The sequence below is a fragment of the Galeopterus variegatus genome, unplaced genomic scaffold, assembly GCF_000696425.1.
Source record: "Galeopterus variegatus unplaced genomic scaffold, G_variegatus-3.0.2 Scaffold4173, whole genome shotgun sequence".
Lineage (NCBI taxonomy): Eukaryota > Metazoa > Chordata > Mammalia > Dermoptera > Cynocephalidae > Galeopterus > Galeopterus variegatus.
In genome coordinates this window covers 115,053-139,375 of record NW_007730284.1, presented here as the reverse complement: position 1 = coordinate 139,375, position 24,323 = coordinate 115,053, and the positions used below count along the sequence as shown (strand labels likewise).

The 24,323-nt window shown below is 40.3% G+C and overlaps 1 protein-coding gene and 1 pseudogene across 1 annotated transcript in view; both read right to left on the bottom strand.

The window, feature by feature from the left end:
- LOC103602500 (CLIP-associating protein 1-like) overlaps positions 1-24,323 on the bottom strand; it is a gene marked incomplete at its 3' end in the record, with an annotated part of 123,122 nt that overhangs the window by 51,048 nt on the left and 47,751 nt on the right. The gene's annotated exons all lie outside the window — the stretch shown is intronic.
- LOC103602501 overlaps positions 23,732-24,323 on the bottom strand; it is a 10,380-nt pseudogene continuing 9,788 nt past the window's right edge.

Sequence of the window (24,323 nt, the reverse complement as noted above, 5' to 3'; positions counted from 1 at the left end):
TTCTTTACCCCATGTAGAACATAGTTCCATGAAGACAGAAATTTTTATCTGATTATTCATTGCTATTGTCCAGAACCTTATTTGTTAAATAAATGAATGAATCCCATTGATATACCTTACTGCTCATTTAGAAAAGTGTCTTTCCCGGGGCCGGCCCGGTGGCACACTGGATAGTGCGCCGCTTGGGAAGCGCGGCAGCGCTCCCGCCCGAGGGTTCGGATCCCACATACAGACCGGTTCCCGCTCACTGGCTGAGCGAGGCGCGGGAGCAGCACCGAGGGTTGCAATCCCGTTGCCGGTCCCCGGTCGCAACACTGAGGGTTGCGATCCGTTGCTGGACACGGAAAAAGATAAAAGACAAAAAAAAAAAAAAAAGAAAAAAGAAAAGTGTCTTTCCCTTGGATTCAAAATTAAGTTGAACATAAATGAGTAATTTCTGACATACATCCCTCCTTCCATACTTCTTTATGCTAAAAAATGATACCAAAATATAAACAAGCAGGACCAATACATCTAAAAGCACTATGAAAGTAGTGGTACCATGTAAGAAATCTTGCTCTAGGTTACAAGACCTGCATTCTAGTTCTGCCACCAAAAGACTTTAGGCATGTCACTTCCAGTATCTCCGCCCCCATCTACAAAACTAAAACTAAGCTCTGCAAGCTCTGTGGCCTGAATTTTATTCTCCATTCACCTGTTCTGCAGTGGTGCTCACTGAAAATGCTGTTAACCTCACTGTTGGACCCTGTCCCAGGTCTGTACTGCACAGCCTTTCTCAAGAGCATGTGATGGAACTTACTCCCGCCTGGTTATCAATTCAGATGATAAGTACTATTTGTGCCTGTCTTCACTCAGTTTATAGTTTAAAGCCTCTAAATTTTTTTGGATTACACTTCCCTATTAGAATACCTAAAATGTACATGTATGTATAAATCATACAGTCTATTGTTATGCAAATTACAGCTATAAAATATATTCAAAACAGAATAACTTCAAATAGTAAAATTAAAAATAAATATTAACAGGAGCTGTAATGGTCCTGTTGCAGCCCAGCGGACTGCCCTGCCCCCACCATAGAACCCACTAATCTTAAAGGTGAAAGCAGCATCAACTGAATAGTTTTACCTCACCCAGACTGGAAATTGGAAAACATTTCCAGTGTTCCCAATGGGAAGCATCTCACTGCTAATCAGGGGAAATGTGACAGTTCAGGTGATACATTCCTAAGTCCTTCAGACTCCGAATTACTAAAATTTTAGAGCTAGTCAGATTCTCACCCAGCTCTGCTCATAATGTTTCATAAGAATGACCTTGAAAAATTGAAACTTTCAACCTGGCCTGGGAATCTTAAAAATACTTTATTAAAAAATCAATTCACGGGGCTGGCCCGGTGGCGCACTGTAGCAGTGCGCCGCTTGGGAGCACGGCGGTGCTCCCGCCGAGGGTTCGGATCCCACATACAGACCAGCCGCTCACTGGCTGAGCGAGGTGCGGGCGCAACGCCGAGGGTTGCGATCCCGTTGCCAGTCCCGGCCCGGTACGGGCGTGACACTGAGGGTTGCGATCTGTTGCCGGTCACGAAAAAAGACAAAAAGGAAAAAAAAAAATCAATTCACAAAACTGCACACATCAGCACACCTATGTTTACTGCAGAGAGTACCCAAAAGCTATCTTTTATATGAACTCATGGAGGAAGCTTTTAGAGCCAGGGTCATTGTAATGGAGGTAGACAAGGTGTAGACCACACTTCATGAGATGTGCAAACCACAAGGCCCAAAACAAATCCAACAGACTGTTCAATCTTCAGAAACCCAAGATGCCTAAAATAAAAAACACAGACAATGACAACTTTTGGTAAGCATGTGGAGAAACCAGAATTCTCATACATTGTTGGTGGGATTGTAAAATGATTTGACCACTTTGGAAAACAGTCTAGCAGTTCCTCAGATTGTTAAATACAGAGTTACCATATGTCCCAGACATTCTACTCTAGTTATATACCAAAAGAATTGAAAACCTACATCCAAAAAAAAAAAAAAAAGAAAGAAATCCTACGTCCACACCAAAACACAAATGTTCATAACAGTATTATTCATAATAATCAAAAAGTGGAAACAACCCAAACATCCCAACAACTGATGAAAAGATAAAAAAAAATGTGGCATACCCATAAAATGGAGGATTACTTGGCAATAAAAAAATTAAGTACTGAAGTCATGCAACAACATGGATAAACCTTGAAAACATTATGCTATAAGTGAAAGAAGTCAGACACAAAAGGCCACGTATTATTTTATTTTATGAAATGTCTGGAATAGAGACAAAAAAAATCTAGACTCAGAAAGTTGATCAGCAGTTGCCAGGGATTTCAGGTGGGGGTTATGGAGAGTGACTGCTAATGAGTATGAAATTCCTTTGTGAGGTGATAAAAACGTTCAAATTAGATAGTGGTAACAGTTGTACAACTCTGTGAATATACATACACACATACAAAACGGAATTGTATACTATAAGAGGGTGAAGATATAATGTGTGAATTTTATCTTAATAAGGCAGTTCTTCATCATCATCATCATCACCATTGGTATTATAATGGCTAAATGAAATGTGGTATCCTGGATCAGATCCAAGAAAAGAAAAAGGACATTAGTGGAAACACTGATGAAATCCAAATGAAGCCTGTACTTTGATTAAAAAGCTGTGCCAAGTCCTTTGTATTTCTTAGTTTTGACAAATGCAGCATAATGTAAGATGCTAGCATTAAGGGAAGCTGAGTGAAATGTATCTGGGAACTCTTAAATTACTTCAAAGTAAAAAGTTTATTAAAAAAGGATAATTAAAATATTATAGTATATACTTCAATACTACAAAATACAATGTAGCTAAATGGAAAGAACAATTTATATCTACATGTTTTTACCATGGAAAGATGTCCGTGTTACAGAGTTAAAAAAAAAAAAAAAAACCCAGCAAGTTGTAGAATATAATATGACCGTATTTCAAAAAAAAAAATTATATGCACTGTTTTTGTGTGGTGTATTTGTTTGTACTCAGGAGACCAGGCTTTTTGCCTTATGCTTCATAAATGTCTGTATTATGAAATTTTCACAATAAGCACATATAAATATGTAATTTAAGAAAGTCACAATTTTAAAAATTTAATATTTTAAATTTTGAACAAATAATTATAAATCCCCTGAGAGGCTACCTGCCAGGAAGGAATGGAAGACTGTCTTCTTTCCAGGTTTTGTTTGCAAAGTGGAGAAGGAATGCACATCCAAGAACATCCCTCCGCTCCAAGGTTATTTCCGCCACTAGGAATATGGGGTATCACTTCAGTACCAGGCATTTTAAGAATAGCAAGGTATTGACCTCTGAAGCCAGACAGTGGGTGCATGTTATATCTCTGCTTTTGTGTGTATTTTGTGTTTTTCATAATATGAAGTTAAAAATAATAAAGGTGCCCTATATTTTTGACCAATTACCTAGGAATCAGGATTAAAACTTGAGACTACTGTTCTGGGAAAAGAATCACTGACTGTGCAAACTATCCTATGGTTCTCCTTTCCCCTCCCCTACATACTGCAGTAACTAAGAAGAGTAGCTTGCAAAGCACTGATCTCCTACAACCACTGTCAAAGGAAAACTCAGAGAAAAAACAGAATGATGAGATGGGGGAGGAACCAAAGTTATAATTAATATGCTCACTATTCTACCTTGTGGAAAATCATCAGTTTCTTCCTCTGACTGGCATATCTATAAGGGTCCTGATATATCTGTGTGGAGTATTCATAAAGCAAATGTACTTCATGGGGCCTGGTTTTCCAAAGCCTTGAGGTTTCAAACATTGACCTTGCAAAGGACAGGAAATTTTCCCCAGGCTATAGTCTCTGTTGTAAGATAAAGAATTGTAACACAGCAAGGTTGCTGGCTCAAAGACAGGTTACTGATTGATATGTGAAGATACTGGGAAATTGCTGTAAGAAGAGAGTGTTTGCTAAAATCAAGCCTTTGTTGCAAATTGCATTATAGAAGATCACCTTGCTTGACTTACTGAATGTTACTAGCTTCTATTGTTAAACTTGTTAAACTGTACTTAGCAAAACTCTACTTATGTCTCTTCCTGTAACTTGCTGGTCTGGAGAATAAATGCAGGAAGAGAACCCCATTTCGTGGTTAATTTCCCAAATGGAAGGAATGCCTTGTTCTTGAGGGTTTGGGGAAATTAACCCCTTTTTGAAGCTTCTCACCACTCAAAAGAGATGGGCTTTGAGTAATCTTTGGCGGCTCTGTTACCCAGGGGAAAAGGGGTGACAAATCCGTGAGAGGCAAAGCAACATATCTGCAGGCATCAGAAGTGCAAAAACCACAGGTAAAGCTGTTTTCTTTAGGGAATCAGCAACTTACAAAGAAGGGTCTCAAGGCTTCATTATGTTAGGGTTAGACAAGTGTTTTTGTCTTCTATGGTTTATCTCAGGATGAAACATTTTACCTTTGACTCTGACACCAAAGTATTCCTACAGGTTGCAACATAAAATGGACTTCTTGCTATCAGCCCTAGTGAAAGAGTTTGACAGCCTCAGTCCTAGACAGCAAGCCTCCCCAGAGCCAGGGCCCACTGACTTCTCTCTTTGTCTCCTTAGAGCAAAGGCAGGGCTGGACACAGTGCAGGACCTGGGCAGGCAGTCTACCTTCAGGGCCTGACTGTCACCACCTGCTATCCCATGCTGAGATAACATTTGCTGAACGATCTGAGTATCTGAGTTCTTCCTAAGACTGGGAGAGCTGACTTAGGGAAAGTGCTGAGCACACGGCCCAGTATGAGGCATTCTTTAAATATGCTTCTCCTCCCTACTACATCTCTCATCCCTTCTCCTGTGTTCTACCTTTCACTGATTTATCTACTTATCCGACAAGAACAAGTAACTCCAAAGCCATGTCTGGCTATAACACAACCGGTTGCTCCAATGCTGATGAGTTCTTTGACTCCCTCCATAAAAAAATCAACTGAGTAGAATATTGAACTGCTCTTCCAAACATTTTCAGATAAATATAATTTGGAAAATTCTCCACTTTGGAGCTTTCCCAAACTGTTCAATTATTTACTAGGGGATCAAATGTAAGCACAGAAACACAATGAACAAATTTTACTTTAGCTGAGCTTTTGTCCTCAGGGGTTTTGTTATTCAGGTTTTTGTTTTTAGGTTTTCTCTTTCAGTAATGTAGTCAGGTACAGGGAATCCTCTCCTGACTTTTTTTTTTGTTCTTTCAGAATCTGGAATGGAAGTCACCTGTTCTTTCTAGGTCTCAGTTCCTTTATCTGTAAAATGAAGTAGTCCCAGATTACTTTTCTTGCCTCTTTTAACTTTGAAATGTTGTAACATATGAGCATAGCTTAGAGTATGATGGCCCCCACACAGGCCAAGCTAAAAAGACGTGACAGAGATACTGGCTGAGCCTCCTTGTTCAGGGAGGCGGGCCCCTTCCCCATCTGGCTTTCCACTACTAATGGGTGCCCTCCCTCCCTTCAAGGCCCAACCGAATGGAGGCATCTCCCACCCATATAGTCTCCACTATCTCTTCCTTCTCTGACCTCTAACCACAACACTCCAGGACTACATAAGCTGGCATTTAATTTTTCTCCACTTTTTTCATAGAGCAGTTTGTATACTGCTAAGCAGGCAGTCAAGAAACGCCTGTCTGATGACTTGTTGAAAGAGTCTACATCACACTGAAAAAGGAGGTGGGTAATAAAATTTTGTCAAAGAAAACTAGTAAGAGTTTAAAAGGGAGGCAGGCAGAAAGAATCAGCAGAAATCTCACTTCAGAGTTGAGCCCCTCATCTTTCATTCCAGTTCATTCATGCTTTCAAACACACAATAAACAGTAGCCTTGCCAAAAAATAAAAAATTACACATGCCTACACGCTTTATGAATTCTGTAATGAAAAAAAAGCCAACTTGTTCTAGCACAGAAAGCTTAAAGGCAGGATAAACCAAAGTGCATTTGCTGCTCTCATTTCTTCTAACTTCCAACCTCTTGGAAAACAAAAAGGTCCTGGGAACTGGGATTGAGTTCTCAGCCCTAGGAAGCCAGCTTCTTTTGTACTGCCTCCTACTCCTATCTAATCCTGATTTCAAATTTTAAAAACCACATTTGGGAGAAATAAACAGAAAAGAATGAACAAGGGATAAAAATGAAAATTCATGATGAAATTATTTCAAATGCAGAATTCAGTGTCCATCCAAAGGCAATAATGAAACACAAAAGAAAGAGGAAACCTAACACTTATCCATTCCTTTATAAATGCTCCATTTCAGGAACCACAGTCTATTGTCTGAGACCATGTCACTTAATCTCTCTGGCCCAGCAGTGGACGATTTGATGTCATGACTCTAAAATGGTTTGATTTCTCTAATTAAGGGCTTCACCCTAACTTAGAACCACTGAAGAAGATTATCAAAGATTTCAGGCAGAAATGGTCTTGGATACCATCCTGTGTTGGATTTACCCTTTTTTATCAACAGACTTATCACCTGTACACATCCAAGTCTGAAGGGCTCCAAAGCCCAGCTCTTTCTATGGCACTATATTTTCCTCCCAGGAAGGAGAGAATTAGGAATCAGAGTCCGAAGGCACTCCAGTTGAAGACAGGCAACAAGCACATATTTTTTTTTCCTTTTTTTGTCTTTTTTTACTGACCGGTAATGGGATCGCAACCCTTAGTGTCGTGCCCGTACCAGGGACCGGCAACAGGATCGCAACCCTCGATTTTTTTCCTTTTTTTGTCTTTTTTTACTGACCGGTAATGGGATCGCAACCCTTGGTGTCGTGCCCGTACCAGGGACCGGCAACAGGATCGCAACCCTCAGTGCTGCGCACGCACCGCGCTCAGCCAGTGAGCGGGAACCGGTCTCCACATGGGATCCGAACCCTCGGAGTGAGCGCCCCCGCGCTCCCAAGCGGCGCGCTCTCCAGTGCGCCACCGGGCCGGCCCAACAAGCACATATTTTGATCAACCTTTGCTCCTGATAACCTATGAAAATGACAGAGATACAGATTATACTCCAAAACAACCTGGGGAATGGGGGAGTAGGGAGAACACAAGTAGCCATTGGTAAATGAAAATTTTCCCCAAACACAGTTTGGGAAGAAGAAAAGGGAGAGAAAGCCACATGGAATATGCTCCAAGGGGGCATGGTGGGCATCCACCTGGGTCCTAAATAAGTTCTGGGCTTCTATAGGCAGCTACAGGGCAAGAAGGAATTGGGACATTGGGATAAGTTGGAGAATTCAGGGGGACAGAGGACTGCCAAGGCAAGAACAGAGAAGCTGTGTAAGGAGGTGGGGAAGGCAGAGCAGGAGGGGCCTGTGAACAGGCCAGGCCAGGCCACCTCTGCACACTCAGCTCAGTTCTGTAAGAATTCTGAGGTGAGTTCACACATCTGCCTCCCACCAGTAGACTATGAGGAAGGTAACCAAATAATTTATCAACCATACTGTAGAACTTTGAGATTCAAAGGGCACTCCTATTATTTCAGGACAAGGAGCATACACAGGACTGTCCCAGGCAAAGTGGACATGTGGTCTCCCTAGGCATGAATCCCTCAAGGCAGGAACCATGTCTTACTCTGCTCTGTATTCCCAAGACCAAGTAAACGTTATAGTAAATGTTGGCTGAACAACTGATGTGATTACTTTCTTCAGAAATTCTAAATGTGCTAAAGACAATTTGTGTCTTATTTCTACCAGGGCTGCCTTGTTGCACAACACCAGGAGGCACTGTCACAGCTCTGTGCAGCAGCTGTACTCCTGTAAAAGAAGATGTACTTTTTTAAATTAAAAAAGAAAAAAAAATTTTCTAAATGAGCTTTGAAATGAACTTCCTCCACACTCGCAGCCAACCCAAGCTCTGCCCTGAAGGCACTTTCCCCCTAAACTCGCTGTGACCTTCCCTTCACCCCTCCTTGGCAGAGAAAGGCTGTCAGAGCCCTGAGAGCTGTGGTGACAGCTGACACCCCATGCCATGAGCCCAGAGCCTTTTTTCTTTCTTTTCATGGCAGCTCCAACTCTGGCCATCATCTGGCTTGGTAACTCACAACCAAGATCACCAGGCATGACCGGCACCGATCTACATGCTGTATAAGAGTCAGAATATACAAAAAGAGTAGGAAGATTCTAAAACTCGTTCTAAGTCCTTTATCTGTTAGGGTCGGTTTGTTTTAAGTCATCAGTAGACAAGAACCCTGGGATCTGTCTCTCTTCTGAGAAGAAAACACCCAAAAGGCACAAGTGAGAGTCCTGCAGGGGTGTTTCAGGGAAGGCCAGAAACAGGCATGCAGTGGGAGCTAGCACAGGGCTCTGAGCCATCACGCCTGTGAGATTGACAGCTGTGAGTCCTATCAATGGACCTCCAGCACCCTTCTTACATTTCACTGGTTTAATCCAGGCTACCAAATAATTCCAATGAGACCAGCCCATACATTATTCAGGTGCCTCTGAAGACAGAGTAAAGGTGAGGGTGCAAGAAGAGAAATGGGAGGAAACCTGTGGGACTGCTGGCCAGACCTCAAAATGCCTGCATTTCCTGCATCCCATTATCAGACTACACGCTACGTGTATAATTTGAATTTCCATTTCTACAGATCCTGGAATTATTTTATAAACATCACAACCATATCGTACTCTAATAAGTTCTGTACTGCACTGTACTTTGTGTTAAAAGTACTAGTTTATAAAACATTTAATGGAAATGAGCTGGGCCTCTCTTGAAAGTCTCTGTTTTCAAGTGGAACTATGACGGAGAGCTAAAGAAGTATCATTTATAAGCATAATGCCTCAGGTGTCTGCAGACAGGACTTCCTTAGGTCAGGGAGGATCAAAGTTCAAAAACAGTAGGTACTGCGAAGAAAATAAAATCAACTCATTTTATTGAGGATTTACTCTGTGCAAAATACACGCTCAAGTCTTAAATTACTTTCAGATGCCGCTAGTAATTTTGGTAATAAATAATAACTATATTCCAATGCCAAATGCTCAAACTATTGTCTGACCTTCCCCCAACATTTCAATAATCCACCCCCAATCTCATTACCTCTCATTTCACCAAACTATTTTCACAAAAGCCCACTTTTGTCCCTAAGACGGCTGGGAGATCCACCATAATATTTTAAATTTCCAAAGTGTAACACAGAACACCCTAGGAGCCTGCTCAAAAACTTTCAATGAACACTCACAGCCTGCTTAAAAAAACAGTTTAACTGCCCTGACACATTGATGTCCTCCAAGGCCCCACACCAATCTATCTTTCTAGGAAGCTCAGTTCAGGTGAAGAGTTTGGGTTCTGAACCCAGATAGCCCAGTTTCAAATGCCAGTTCTAGCACTTGTCTCCAGCTATTAAAGGGGAACTGCAGAAGCAACTAACAAGATGGTTTTAAGGATGAAGTGAAATAATTTGTCTAAAAGAGCTCAGCACAGGCCTGGTACACAGAATTGTTTGATAAACACTATCTATTTTCATTATACCCAGATTGTTCCATTCCTTGAACAAATATTCGAGCACTGCTGTGGGCCAGGCACTGTCCTAAGTGCTCAGCTCATAGACTGAACAAAGCAAAGCCTGCCCTCTTGGAGCTTTATGTGAACAGGAGAGGACAGTGCCCTGTGACTTCTCTCCCCATGAACCAAGGCCCAAAGTGAAACTTCCCCAGCCCACTCCAGCTGCCACAGCTTTGCTCAGGCACTGTTTCTACCTGGAATGTTCAATTCTACCTGCCCAAGTCCTACCTATCCTTTAAGATCCAGCTCCAGAGCCACCACTTCCAGAAGCTTTTGCTAGTCACCTCCCATAGAAGGGAAGCCTGGACTCGGCACCCTGTTTGCATCTCTCTTAACTGGTTAGCTGTAACATAAAACACAAGGTCCTCCTATGCAAACCACATCTTCTCTGCTATAATCGCTAATTTGAAAGCAGGGAATATAATTTTTCTCTCCTAAATTACCTGGGCACATCTTATCTCCTCCAAAAAAAAAAAAATTGTGAAATGGGCAAATCAATCTCTATCCTAATTATCCTCTCATCATCCTATGATTAAGCCAAAGAATACAAAGAGAAATCTGGACTACAATACCTTTGGAGCCCTACACAATACCAGAGATGTAGTACCAGAGTTCAATGATTTACCTTGGCTAAGAACTCTCTACATGACTACTTTTGTCTTCCCAGATGGGGTTGGTAGGCTGGTAAAGTTTTGGTGGACTGGTGCACTACTAAGACTTGCATGCTTTTACACTCATGAAACAAAAACAGAGAGAAAGATTAAGGCCTTATAGACTTTCAGGGTATCATTAGAGTATTCAATTTCTAATATGCATTAAACTGCCCCTAATCATTTCTTATCATTAAAATTCTTGCTGCAAGTCAAGAGGGGAAAGGGCCCAGTACAGAACAGAAGGATTCACCCGCTGGTCCAGAGGACTTCAGATTGATGTGTACCATGCTCTCAGGTTTACTGCCAAGTGAATTGGTAAGAGAGGGGTGGCTCACAAAACCCAGCCAAAATCAGTTCACAGTTCAGAGACACTACATTTCTGCTGAGCAGGGTCAGCAGGGCCCAGCTTCCCTCCCCGCTGTAACCCTGAGGGTGACCAATGCAACAGAAAGGATGGTAGCTAGCCTTCAGAGCTTCTTGACCCTCACACTAGGACAGTCCAATCAGATAACAAATGACCCCTAGAAAACTCAAAGTTCCTTTGATTTCAGGTAAGGAACATGTATTCTAGGCAGGCAAAAGAACAAATGAAAGAAACAAGTGTTTAATAACCATAACACAAATTTAGTGAACACTCTGCAGCACTAAGCAAGTAATAGGCTCACAGGTGAATGAAGATATGAGTCTACCCGGAGACAGGTTTTTCCAGGTACTGGGGACTGAATCTAAATGTCTGAAGTTTCCATTTTAGTTAACGGAAATCTCCTAAAATGTACTAGACATGTCTACTATAGAGAATATTCTAGAATTTAGCTTTTCTTGATGTCTCAGGGTCACCATTACAAATATAACCACTGTGCTGAGCTGAAGTCCAGGAGGTGCTTTCCAGGATTCCACAACGCACACCAACAAATCAGAGATGGCCTTCTGTAATATCCAGGTCCTCAGTTGTCCTCTCCTACCTTCACTTGCTGTTGAGACATTAGAGGAAATAAACTTTCTCCACAAGTTTTAGTTTGGACAGTGGCAAAGGCTGAAAGAATAGAGTTGATAAGGTAGCTTCCAGCTGTCCTCAGCTGGTGTCATATATCCTTTATGCCAGAGGGTTGAAAGGTTGACTTAGGAAAGCTAAGGGCCTTCCTAAGCCAAGAGACGTAAATGTTTAACCCCTCACAATTACTGAGCAGCTACCACATCCCGAGCACTGTTTTAGGCAATAGAGATTCTGCAGTTAAACAAGACAGGCAAGATCTCTGCCATCAGGAAACTTAAGTTAAAGTTGGTGGGGTGGGGAGTAGAATTTCAAATAGGGATAAAGTAACTGGCTGGGTATAAGAGACCATTTTAGCTGTGGAGGACAGGGAAGGCTTCTGAAAGGTGAGTTTAAGCTGAGCCTCAAATGATAAAATGTAGCTCACGACACAGAGATCTGGGGGGAAGCCAACCAGCCATTAGAAAGGTCTATAAAGCATATTGTAAAGACAGAAAAGTCAGGGTAGCTGGAGCACAGGAAGAGACAGCAGGGAATGGGAATAGGGCCAGCACAGGCACGAGGTCACTTACCCTATAAGGTAAAGTTTTAATTTTATTCTAAGTATAATGGGAAGACACAGGAGACAGGCTGAGAAATGACAGAATCCAATTTATGATTTTAAAAGATTATTCTGAATGCTATATAACACGAGGGTCACCATGGCTAATCTTGTTTTTAAACTGTGTTGACATGACAATATTACAAAGTGGTTAAGAGTGCAGACTCTGGACCTAGACTCTGCTACTTACTAGCTGCATAACTTGGGGCAAATTTATTTCCTTTATGTGCCTCACTTTCATCATCTGTAAAATACAGATAAACATAAATATCTCATAGTTGCTGTTTTAGTGTCAGTTTTAAGGGCAAAAGTAAAAAAGAAAAAAAAAAGGCACCAAAGTGTCTAAATATCAGTAATAATGCAAGCCCTTCTTTCCAAGAAGTCTCTAAGCATTTAGTCTCCTCTCTCCCTCTCTCCTTTACTCCCCCCTCCCCATCTGAGAGAGGAAATGGACAGTTGGTACATCTTGTTAACAAAGTAAGATGGTCTCTCCTTCTTACTCTTGAAGGCTGCCACTATGGTGGGAGGAAGGAGTATGTCCCAAATTTGAACTAGATAGGCAATCCTTCTCGGCTAAGAAAGGTTTTCTCTCTCAAAGTGAAAAATAGATCTCTGACTGAAGTCATTCATGCTAAGCATGTGAGCAACATGGTTGAGTCCCACATGCCTGATTGTTCATTTTGTAACAGCTGCAGACCGAATCTAATGAACTCTTAATGATCCACGGGGCTGCAAGCCTGCCATGCATCCTCTATCACAAAGCACAGTTTTCAGCATAGTCTCAAGAAGCCCGCCTTCCCGCTTCAGAGGGTTGGGGTTGGGGGTGGGGGGACTGTATCAATATTTCTTTTACAATGTTAAAACTATACTTTATACCTCTAGATTTCCTTCACCAGAACCTTATATGATAGAATATCATGATTTTTCTGTTTGAAATTTTCTAGGAACAGATCACAATTTAAAATCAAGTTCTTCAATTACTAACAAAGGTTAGGATTGATGCCAAGGCATTCATCCAACTAAAACTCATTTTCCATATTTATTGGATAGGAAGGAAACAAGGAATACTCCTGGCTGGTTCCCAGGGGTCCCCTCCCACTGCCCTATCCCTCCCCACTTCAACCTCATGACAAATGAAAGTCGCTCATGGGATTTGAATGCTCTTTAGAATCCTCCTGCCTTACAGGGACTATTTCTACAAGTTCATCCCACAGCTAGTCCCTTTCATAAAACTAAACTTAATTAGGATACAACTATAAGGCAGGAAATTATAATGCGGATTTTTTTTTTTTAAATGACAAGACAGATTAAACAAAAAAATACAAAGAAAAAGAAAAGATCATCTCAAACAAGCAAGCAGGAAACACTTCTTACACAGCTGAATTTAATTAAATTGAATAAGCAGTTACTATATGCTGGGTCCTACTGTTCAGAGACACAAAGATGAGGGCCGGCCCGGTGGCGCACTGGATAGTGTGCCGCTTGGGAAGCACGGCGGCGCTCCCGTCAGAGGGTTCGGATCCCACATGCAGACTGGCTCCCGCTCGCTGGCTGAGCGGGGCGTAACTGGCTGGGTATAAGAGACCATTTTAGCTGTGGAGGACAGGGAAGGCTTCTGAAAGGTGAGTTTAAGCTGAGCCTCAAATGATAAAATGTAGCTCACGACACAGAGATCTGGGGGGAAGCCAACCAGCCATTAGAAAGGTCTATAAAGCATATTGTAAAGACAGAAAAGTCAGGGTAGCTGGAGCACAGGAAGAGACAGCAGGGAATGGGAATAGGGCCAAAAAAAAAAAAAAAAAAAAAAAAAAAAAAAAAAAAAGATGAATAAAATATGGCCCTTGCCTGCAAGAACATTGATAATATAATTGAAACAAGTACACAAATGGCCATAATCTAAAGCAAAACATGGTCTGGTCTCGCAAAGAAAAGTGTGGGCTGAGTGGTACAGGAGAACCAACTACTGAGCAAGTCATTCCAACTGGGAAAAGTTAGCGCAGGCTTTACAGGAGCCATAGCATTTCATAATGCCGAGGCCTCAACCATGAGGAGCTTGACAAAGCCAAGAAGAGGCAATCCATACAGAGGGAAGAGAATTGAGGGGATTATCAATTCAGTGTGGCTACACTATATGGAGGGAATGTGGTGGAAGAAAAGCAAAGAACACCATGTTTGAGACAAAAATATTCGAGGGCTTTGAATATCATACTCAGGTGTTTGAGCTTTCTTCTGTAGGCACCAGAGAACTCAAGGCTTGTGAGCAGGGATGGACTTAACAGAACTATGTTTTAAAAAGCTCACTTGACGTAGAGAGGGAGACTAGTTGGAATGCTACTTCAACAGGCTGGGGAAGACAAAAACAGTATCTGATTCCTACATTAGAGACACGCTAGAATAAAAAGGTAGGGATTTGAAAGATGGATACTTCAGATAAAATAATAGGTGACATTTTCTTTATGCTTTTCTACTATTTTTGAGTATACATATTCTTAAATATAAGGGAAAATACAAAAAGAATTATTTCAGAAAAAAAACTACTAAAACTTATTGATAATTGAATTGGGTATGTTGGGAAGAGGGACATTTGAGACATAAGGAGCTAAAAATTAACCCCAAATTTCCACTGATGGTGGCTGGTCATGCCTCAAGCCAAACAAGAGCAAAGGAGGAAGGAAGCATCATCACTTCCTCTAAAGTTCATCCACCATCTTCTTCTAGCCAATTAGAAAAGGAAAAGGGAAAACCAAGGGTATTAAAATAGTTCAGGTCCGACTTACCCAGAGCTGTACTAAAATCACTCTGCAATGATCATGAAAACAGTTTTCCAAGCAAAGGACCCACATACACAAAGGAACACATAAACAATGTGACAATGGGATATGATTATCATACAGTTTACAAGTGTATTTGAAGTCATTTTAAAGGTGTCCCTGATGTTCCAGGAATGTATACGCTAATAAATTAGTTCTCTATTCTTTAAAACATCTGTTAGATAATGTTATTGCACTATTTGGTCCAAAAGTACTGTGGTCTATATTACCACACTCACTAAAGTTAAATCTGAAATGTTGAATTAGGGAACTTTTCAGTTCAAAAGCCAATGAACACACATAAATAAGCACAAACAAAATTGGATAAATCTAAGTAAGATTGTTGGTTTATCCTAAAATATCAATATCCTGGTTATGATATGCCATAGTTTGGCAAAATGCTACCATTTTGGGAAAACTGGGCATTTGTACAAAGGACCTCTATGAACCATTTTTTACAACCACATGCAAATCTATAATTATCTAAAAAAAAAGGGGGGGTCCTTAAAAGCAAAAAAAAGTCAATGGGCAGCTCTGTCCTGTGAAACCCTATTTACTTTGGCCACACAACAGACCCACATAAAGGGAAGGTTTGCAGAGGCGTAGAATGGTGGTTACCATGGGCAGATGGGCAGATGTTGGTCAAAGGACACAAAATTTCAGTTAGATAGGAGAAATAAGTTCAAGAGCTCTATTGTACAACATGGTGACTAGAATTAATAACAATGTACCACACCTAAAAAATCAGAGATTTTAAGTGTTCTCACCACAGAAAATGAGAAATATGTGAGGCAATATATATGTCAATTAGCTCAATTTAGACATTCCACAATGTATACATATTTCAAAACATCATGTTGTACACAATATATACAACTTTTTATTCATCAATTAAAAATTAATTTAAAAAAATAAAAAATTGTTTTAAAAAAAGGACAAGCTTTGGCTAATTGCTTATAAGTAAAAGCATAGAAATGTGTCAGATTCTGAATCTCAGAGACCACAAAGAGAAAACTTGTGAATAACAATGCCTTTCAGCTTTACACATCCTCAAAGTAGATAGGGCAGTTATACTATCGCTTTCCATTTTAAAAACCAGGATGCAAAGGCTCAGAGAGGTAGAGCGATGTGCCCAAGTCTATGCACCAGAGTAGAGCTGAGTTAAAGCAAGTGTTCATAACTCAATATAAAAATGCCAAAAGGGAATTAAAAATCAAAAATTTTTTAAAAGGGGGAAAATAATGTCAAAAGGAAAAGTCTAATTTCCTACTAGGAGAGGAGAGAGAAGGGGAGGAAGGAGGAAAGGAGGAGGAAGGTGAAATGCACCCAAGCTGATATTATTCAAGAAATATCATCTCAGCAGCATCCACATAAATAAACCAAGGCTCATGCATGACCTACTGACAGGCTTCATGTTATGAGCTACAGAGGAGACGTTAAAACCCAGCCCAACACCAAAGGGTGCAGATTCTTACCCACTACTGAAAAATGACTGATGCTGCTAAGAACATGGGAGAGGCCAAAGCAAACCCTTGAAGCCCTAACACACAGGTCTCTGTAATGGCAAGATATGATATAATCTGGCCTTCAATTAAATTATTCTCATTTGACCATCAAAAAATCCCATGGAATACCATGAGTAGCAAAGTTTATTAGTTATTATTTTCATTTATTAGACAAATTTTACTGAGCACAGCTATGTGCCAAGGCACTAAGCAACATGTTACAGGTAAAATTACTTTTTTTTAAAAAAAAGGTAGATATGGGTTGAGACAGATAGTAAGTAAAATAATCACAACATAATGTAAGCCATGGTAAATGCTATAAGGGGAAAGCTTTGAAAGCATACAAAAGGGAGATCTGTTCTAGCCTGAAGGTCAAGAAAAAGATTCAATGAGAGATCAAAGCTTGTGGAGCATAATAAAAGTAATCAGAGGGGCCGGGCCCGTGGCGCACTTGGGAGAGTGCGGCGCTGGGAGCACAGCAGCACTCCTGCCGCGGGTTCGCATCCTATATAGGGATGGTCCCAGTGTGCTCACTGGCTGAGCACGGTGCGGCTGTTCACAAAAAAATAAATAAATAAAATTTAAAATGAGAGATCAAAGCTTGTGGAGCATAATAAAAGTAATCAGAGGGGCCGGGCCCGTGGCGCAGTGCGGCGCTGGGAGCACAGCAGCACTCCTGCCGCGGGTTCGCATCCTATATAGGGATGGTCCCAGTGTGCTCACTGGCTGAGCATGGTGCGGCTGTTCACAAAAAAATAAATAAATAAAATTTTTTAAAAAAATAAAATAAAAGTAATCAGAAATTCAGCTCTGTAAGAAAAAAATAGATCTATAAAATACAGATAATTAGCTCTAAAACACAAATAAAACTTTGACTACTCCATGCAAGAGAAAAAGAGAGGTTACAGAAAAGAACAGTACAACAGTGTGAGTCAAATACTATATCACTTTTCTTAACCAAATTGCATGAACCAATGTATTATTTCACCTTAGCTGTAAAATCTACAGTCTAGGCATGGTCAAATTCCTATCATTACTCTCATTTGTACTTACAGGAAAGAAAGGCAAAAGATAACTCTCAGAAAGTCATTAACAACTCTTACAAAATCACTGGGGAAATGATTACAATTGTTAAGATAGAGAAAATGGGGCCTTTTCTGAAGTTCCTGAGAACACATCTCAGTCGGGGCCATTTAATTCATCTGTTTTATGTTTGGGGGGGGGGATGGGATGCAGTGAGAGATCTGAGTTATGGGACTTCAAAAACAAAACACAGTCCCGGCCTTCCAGAAGCTCATAATCTAGTGGGGAGGACTTACACAAACAGGTAGCTTCAATATAATGTGAAACCAGATAAAAGAGCTTCCCTGCTTTCAAGTCTGAAAAGATATCCCACGCTTATCTGGCACACTTCCTGCTTATATCTGGAAACTGCCATTTCCCCAAAGCACCCCAATTCCTTTTACTGGGAAATGGCCCTTTCAAACTGGCTCTGTGCCCTTTGACATGACTTAAAAAGGCTCCTACTGGCCAAATATGAGATATCAAGAAGATCTCAAATGAAATGTGATGAACACACGAAACATGTTTAAATTCATGAGTTATATTAGTACTAAAAACCCTCTCTGGAAGCTAGTAGGCACCTAGCCACCAACTCATGTTCTTATTTTTTTTGTCTTTTTCGGGTCCAGTAAGGGGATCGCAACCCTTGTTGTGGTGTTGCCCACACGCACTGGCCATTCCTATATAGGATCCGAACCCGCGGCGGGAGCGTCGCTGCACTCCCAGCGCTGCACTCTCCCGAGTGCGCTGCGGGGCGGCCCCAACTCATGTTCTGAAAATCTAAGGAAAGACTAAGGTCAACTGTCTTTCCTATAGAGAGGAGAGTCAAACTGTCTTTCCTATAGAGAATGTATTTCAGAGTAACCAACTAGCTGATGAGGCAAAGTTCCTTATAGAAGAATCACAACTAATAAATAGTATTAAAGAAAATGACAGAATTAGAAAACTGTCCTATTTTTGAGGCAACTGAAGATAATGGAACATAGACTAGTTGATAGGTGATATTAAGGAATAAGGTGGTGGGCCGGCCCGTGGCTCACTTGGGAGAGTGTGGTGCTGATAACACCAAGGCCTCGGGTTCGGATCCTATATAGGGATGGCCGGTTGGCTCACTGGCTGAGCCTGGTGCTGACAACAACAAGTCAAGGGTTAGGATCCCCTTACCGGTCATCTTTAAAAAAAAAAAAAAAAAAAAAGGAATAAGGTGGTAATTTTGTTAGGTGTGATAATGGTACTGTGGTTATTTTTTAAGTCCTTAATATTACAGATACATATTGAAATATTTACGAGTAAAAGTACAGGACATTTGGAATGTGCTTTAAAATATTCAGGGAGGACTGGCTGGTCAGCTCAGCTGGTTAGAGCAAGGTGTTATGCCACCAAGGTCATGGGTTTGGATCCAGACCAGCCACCAAAAAAAAAAAAAAAAAGAAAAGAAACAACAACAACAACAAAAACTCAGGGGAGGGGAGGGGATAGGGGAGAGAAAACAGATGAAATAAGAAGAGTACAATGCTATAGTTGTTGAAGCTGGATGATGAATATGTGGGATACATTGTTTTATTCTCTTCAGTCTTATGTGTGTTTGGAAAAAACAAAACAAAACACGAAAAAGGTTTGAAAAAAGATACGACCTTTATGCATAGGATAATCATCACCATGTAGTTTAAATGGCAAAAATTTGCAAACAACCTAAATCTATATCAATAGGAGATAAATTAAATTAGGTAGATCATACACATAAAAAGGAATACCAGGAGGCCATTAAAACAGCCATATTTTAAGAAGAAAATATATCCTGCTAACTTTTTACATTGAGCAAACAAAACAACAAACAACAGGCTGTACAACAGCATGTACAATGTACTTCTAATGTGATATATGCACAGAAAAGTGCCTGCAGGGCGTTCCCCAAAGTGTGGGCATCTCTGGGTGGTAATATATGACTGGCAAGTCATTTTCCTTACTGTTCTTCAGGAGCTTCTTATAAAGGTATTTATAATTCTTTGGAAAGTTGGGGAGGAGAGGAAATGTTTATTTTTAGTTTCCCCAAATTGTAAATGAAGTTGAAAATATGGTTCTTGTGGTAATTAAATGTGTAAAATACTAAAAGCAATCATCACAAAATGGGGCACATACCAAAAAATGTTAGAGCTCTTCTTTTTATTTATTCTTTATGTTTCAAAACCATAATAAAGCAATTGCTTATTTTTTTTTATTTTTTTTTTAATTTTCATTAAATTTTTATTTTGTCAATATACAATGTATATGACTATTATGGCCCATCACTGACACCTCCCTCCCTCCTCCATCTCTCCCCTCCCCCCCAAGAATGTCCTTTCCGTTTGCTTGTTGTAACAACTTCAAAAAGGTAAGCAATTGCTTCTTAAACCACAAACAAAAAAAACATCACTCTGAGAGTCCAAAATCCATGTATTTCCCCTCTTCCTTCAATTATTTTTTGACACGTCATACACATTTGTTTCATTTTAAAGTTGAAGACAGAATTCATTCTTCATTAACACATCCCATAATATACATTTTGAAACAGTCCTTTGAAAATACAGTATTATCCATGTCCTTAGATTGTCACTTAGTAACATTTTAGATGTGAGACTGATCATTTAATCATACAGTTGTTTTATTGAAGGGGTTGGTGGGACCTGGACCGTGCTTTCTCCACAGTCCATTAATTAATACCATTAACATTTTCACATTATTTCTTTCCAGATCATTTTTCTACACATTTGTACCCGTGCAGGATTCTTTCACATATGGAATCCCTTCTCCTTTTCTAGCTTCTATTATAAAAACCAAGATACCATTTGCATATCATAAAATTCATCCATTTAAAGTGTACAATCCAGTTATTTATAGTATATACACAAGGTGTGCAGTCATCCACTATCTAATTCCAGGATATCTTCATCACCTCAAAAAGAAACCTGTACAAGGTCCAGGGTTCAATCCCTGTACCAGCCAACCACCAAAAAAAAAAAGAAAGAAAAGAAAAGAAAAGAAACCTGTTACCCATTAGCAATCACTCCCCATTCTCTCCATCACCCCCCAACCCCATCCCTGGCAACCACTAATGCAATTATAATTCTTAATAAGGCTATTTTGTTAGTGAAGGAGAGAGGATGTGATACATTCATGCATAAGTCAAAGGATTTCCATTCTACAACGTTTGCAATTTATAAAGAACATGCTTCAACTGTACATGTACCACTACACACTGAAGAAAATAAGCATTTTCCCTGTGAATTAATCCTTCTGTTTCTACTATTAAAGCAGAAATCAAACCAAACAGCCAGCTTACTCTAATTGCATTGCTAATCAACTCTGAACGTGTGGCCATAGCATATTTCACAATCTTGTCTCAAAATTCTGAGGCAAAAAAAAGAAAATCTATAGCAGTTACCACAAAAAAATAAACTAAATGTAAAAAGCAGTAAATGAAGTCACTAAAATAAGCTAAACTCATACCAATGTTTGCTCATTTAGCTGGCAAAACTAATCAAAACAGCTCATGAATTAAATGCAGTAACAGATTTTCTACAGATTTTTATTTTTATCTTTATAGAGCAACTAGATGAAAAAAATATTTTTTCCTTTTTGTCTTTTTTACTGACCGGTAACGGGATCGCAACCCTCGGTGTTGCGCCCGTACCGGGGACCGGCAACGGGATCACAACCCTCGGTGTCGCGCCCGCACTGCACTCAGCCAGTGAGCGGGAACCGGTCTCCGCATGGGATCCGAACCCTCAGCGGGAGCGCCGCTGCACTCCCAAGCGGTGCACTCTCCAGTGCGCCACTGGGCCGGCCCTAGATGAAAATTTATGGGAAAAAAGTGGGGCTGAAGCAGCTGAATAAGCTTAGTGGATCCTTAATCCTAACTGTAATGTTGCTGGGTATCACCCATATTTTACATATGAAAAGTTACTATATTGTGAGCATGATTCCCAGAGAAAAACTAAAGAATCACTGTAAGCTACCGGTGATGCTACTTAATTTCTACACCTAACAAAGGCATTGCTTTTGGCAACAAATCTAACTTCCATTTATTTCTTCACGTACCAGACAACATATATAATTTTATCATCCCTATCACATCCTGACAAATATCTTTTCAAAACCAGTTGTAGAAGAAAATTTTTAAATTTCTTTTTATAAAAATACACTTACTGCGAAAATTCAGAAAAAACATGGAGACAGAAAGAAAACCTATCATCTATAATTTCATCAAATTAATACCATCAACATTTTCACATATTTCCAAATCATTTTTTCTATACGTTTATGCATAGTTGAGATCTTGCTGTATATAAATTTTACACCTGCCTTTTTCATTTTACATTATTCCATTAGCATTTCCCCATATCACTGAAAACACTTTTTAAACTATACTTGCCGCAGAGAACACCATCACCTGAATAAATGTATGGAAATACTTACACACTTATATCTTACATTCTTCTAATGCTGGGTATTTGAGATTTTGCCAATTTGAAAGGTACTAATTCTTATTTCAAGTGATTTTTAATCATCATGTGCATATTCCTTTCATGAACACTCAACATATACGCAGAGGCCACACAATTTGGTTCAAAAGTACTTGATTATTTTCAAGTGATTGCGATGCAGAGTCACTGCCAAAAGCCACATTCCTGTCTGAGAAAAAATAACATCCATATCATTACAACTATGGAATGAACAAACAATGAGCCATAAATTCTTTAAACCACTTAGAAATTAAAGGACGTGCCCTCAATCAGTCAAAAAGCATTCTCTCCTATCTTAAATGTGCAATCAGATCTCTCTCCTAACCTCTAATACCAAAAATGTGAAGAGGGAAGACTCATTTTGTTTACCTGTGTGACACTTTGGAAATGGTTATCTTATATAGCTGAACTCGAATTTCTAATTTATACTCTTTTCACAGGCAGACCAGCATCTCACAAAGATGACTGCAGGGTAAAGGCTTGCAGGTGCTATTATACAGTAACTAGAATCATTTCTCTCTCTCTCACAATGCCCTTTTGCTCTTAAGTAAGAAATAAGTACAGATTTTCTTCCTAAACTTGGTTCTAAGGTAGTTGAAATTACTCTTCCGGCGGTTAGAATAGAATGTTACTTCACCCAAATCCTTATTCCTTAAAAGATGTTTTTCTTATTTACCTGTGGACACCAAGCCAGCGCCCAGTCACTGTGTTAAGAGATTGTTGCTGCTCTTCCAAGCATCTGCTAAACTTTTTATTCCTTCCACTGAAAATTTAAACTCACTACCCACTACTATTAGCCATGCAGGAAATCCAAGACCTGTTTTATTTTTCTTACCATACTCCCTAAATAATGTAATTTGACATTCTGCAGACTTCCACTCACATTCCAGTCAAATGCTGACTATGTGCCCTAAAGAATATTACTTAACCTAGAGGAGTCTCAGGGCTAACTAACCTCCGGGAATTGTGGTAAGATCAAAGAATAATGCATAAATAAGAACCTGAGACACAGCAGGAGGTCGAATACATGGTGACTATCTTCATTATGTTCAGACCATTCTTTTCCCACAATCTTCATCACCATTTATTCATTTTGGCAGAATATGCAAAGCAAACACTTCTCACTCACTTGTGACTTCACTCAAGCAAAACCATCTCCCTTTTTTCTTACAGTGCTCATCAAATGCCCATACAGTGCCCATCAAAGCTAGTATCACCCCATCCCAGTCCCTTCCTATTCTCACTCATTTGTATTCTCCTTTGTTCTTCACTGCTATGGTCAGAATGTTTGTGTTCCCTCCAAAATTCATGTTGAAACTTAAACCCCAATGTGATAGTATGATGAGATTTTAGAAGGTGATCAAGTCATGAGGGCAAGTGCTCATGAATGGGGATTAGTAACTTTATAAAAGAGTTGGGGGAACTAGCTAAGCCATTTTTGCCCTTCCCACCATGTGAGGGCACAGTGTTTGTCCCCTCAAGAGGATGCAACAACAAGGCAGAGAGCAGGCCCTCACCACACACTCAACCTGCCAGTACCTTGATCTTGGAATTCCAGCCTCGAGAACTGTGAGAAATAAATTTCTATTACTTATTATCTGGTCTGTGGTTATTATGTTATAGCAGCAGGAATGGACCTAGGACATTCTCCATGATCAATCAGTTTTATGCCTTCATTTTTTAAACAATGGCTTAACAGAGTATTTATTTTCTTGCTCAGGTAGAATACAAATGGAAGGTTTTGAAATAAAGATGGAAAGATCGCTACTTACTCCAGTCAGTTCCTCCTGTCTTAAATCTTGGTGGCCTTCTCCCACCCATGGCTCCCATGTCCATCCTGGAGGTCATCTGTACTTCAATCCCAGAGGGTGTGAGATAGCAGGAAAAACTGCATGAACTTTGTTTTGTTGCCACACCTGGATATAATGCTCATTACTCACATTCATTCTACCCTAAACAGAGCTCAGTTACATGGTTACACACAGAATAACAGGAGGCCGAGTATGCATGCTAACTTGTAGGCTCTGGTTTGGGGGCTCTTCTATTGTTCATAGCTCTGCTTCTTGCTCCAAGCTGAAGATCACCTCAGTTTTGGTAATGCAGTGTCCCAAAGACACCAGGCTGCTGTAGGTCTCCAACATCACATTCCTCTGAGCATCATCCGGGTCCTGCCACTCCTCCCAGATTAAGTTCATAGCCACATCCTCAAATGACACCAACACCCAAGATTTATTCATTTTTAATGATCTTGGAAACTCATGGAGCACTCTGGCAGCAAAGCTGCATTTCTGTTTCACCAAGTGCTGGAACACCCATCCTGCTGCCCAGGATACTCTGAGGCCCACAAGGCTCCCCTTTCACCCTTGCAACTGCCTTCAAGGACAGAGAACTCAACTCGAAATATGAAAAGTGGTGTGGAGTCAGCTGCAACATTTAAATTTCCAGGGGAAAGATCTGAATGTAATTTCTTCCAACACTGAAAACTTTGTATGGCTTTCCATTGTTTGCTTAAAGTTAGTCAAACTGCTGCATATGCAATGACTCAGTCTCAGCCTCACTACAGCCTGGTTGAGCATCACCTACCTGAAGCTTGGGGAGGTAGAGGCGAGATGGGGGGGGGAAGAGGGGGAAGGGGGGGCG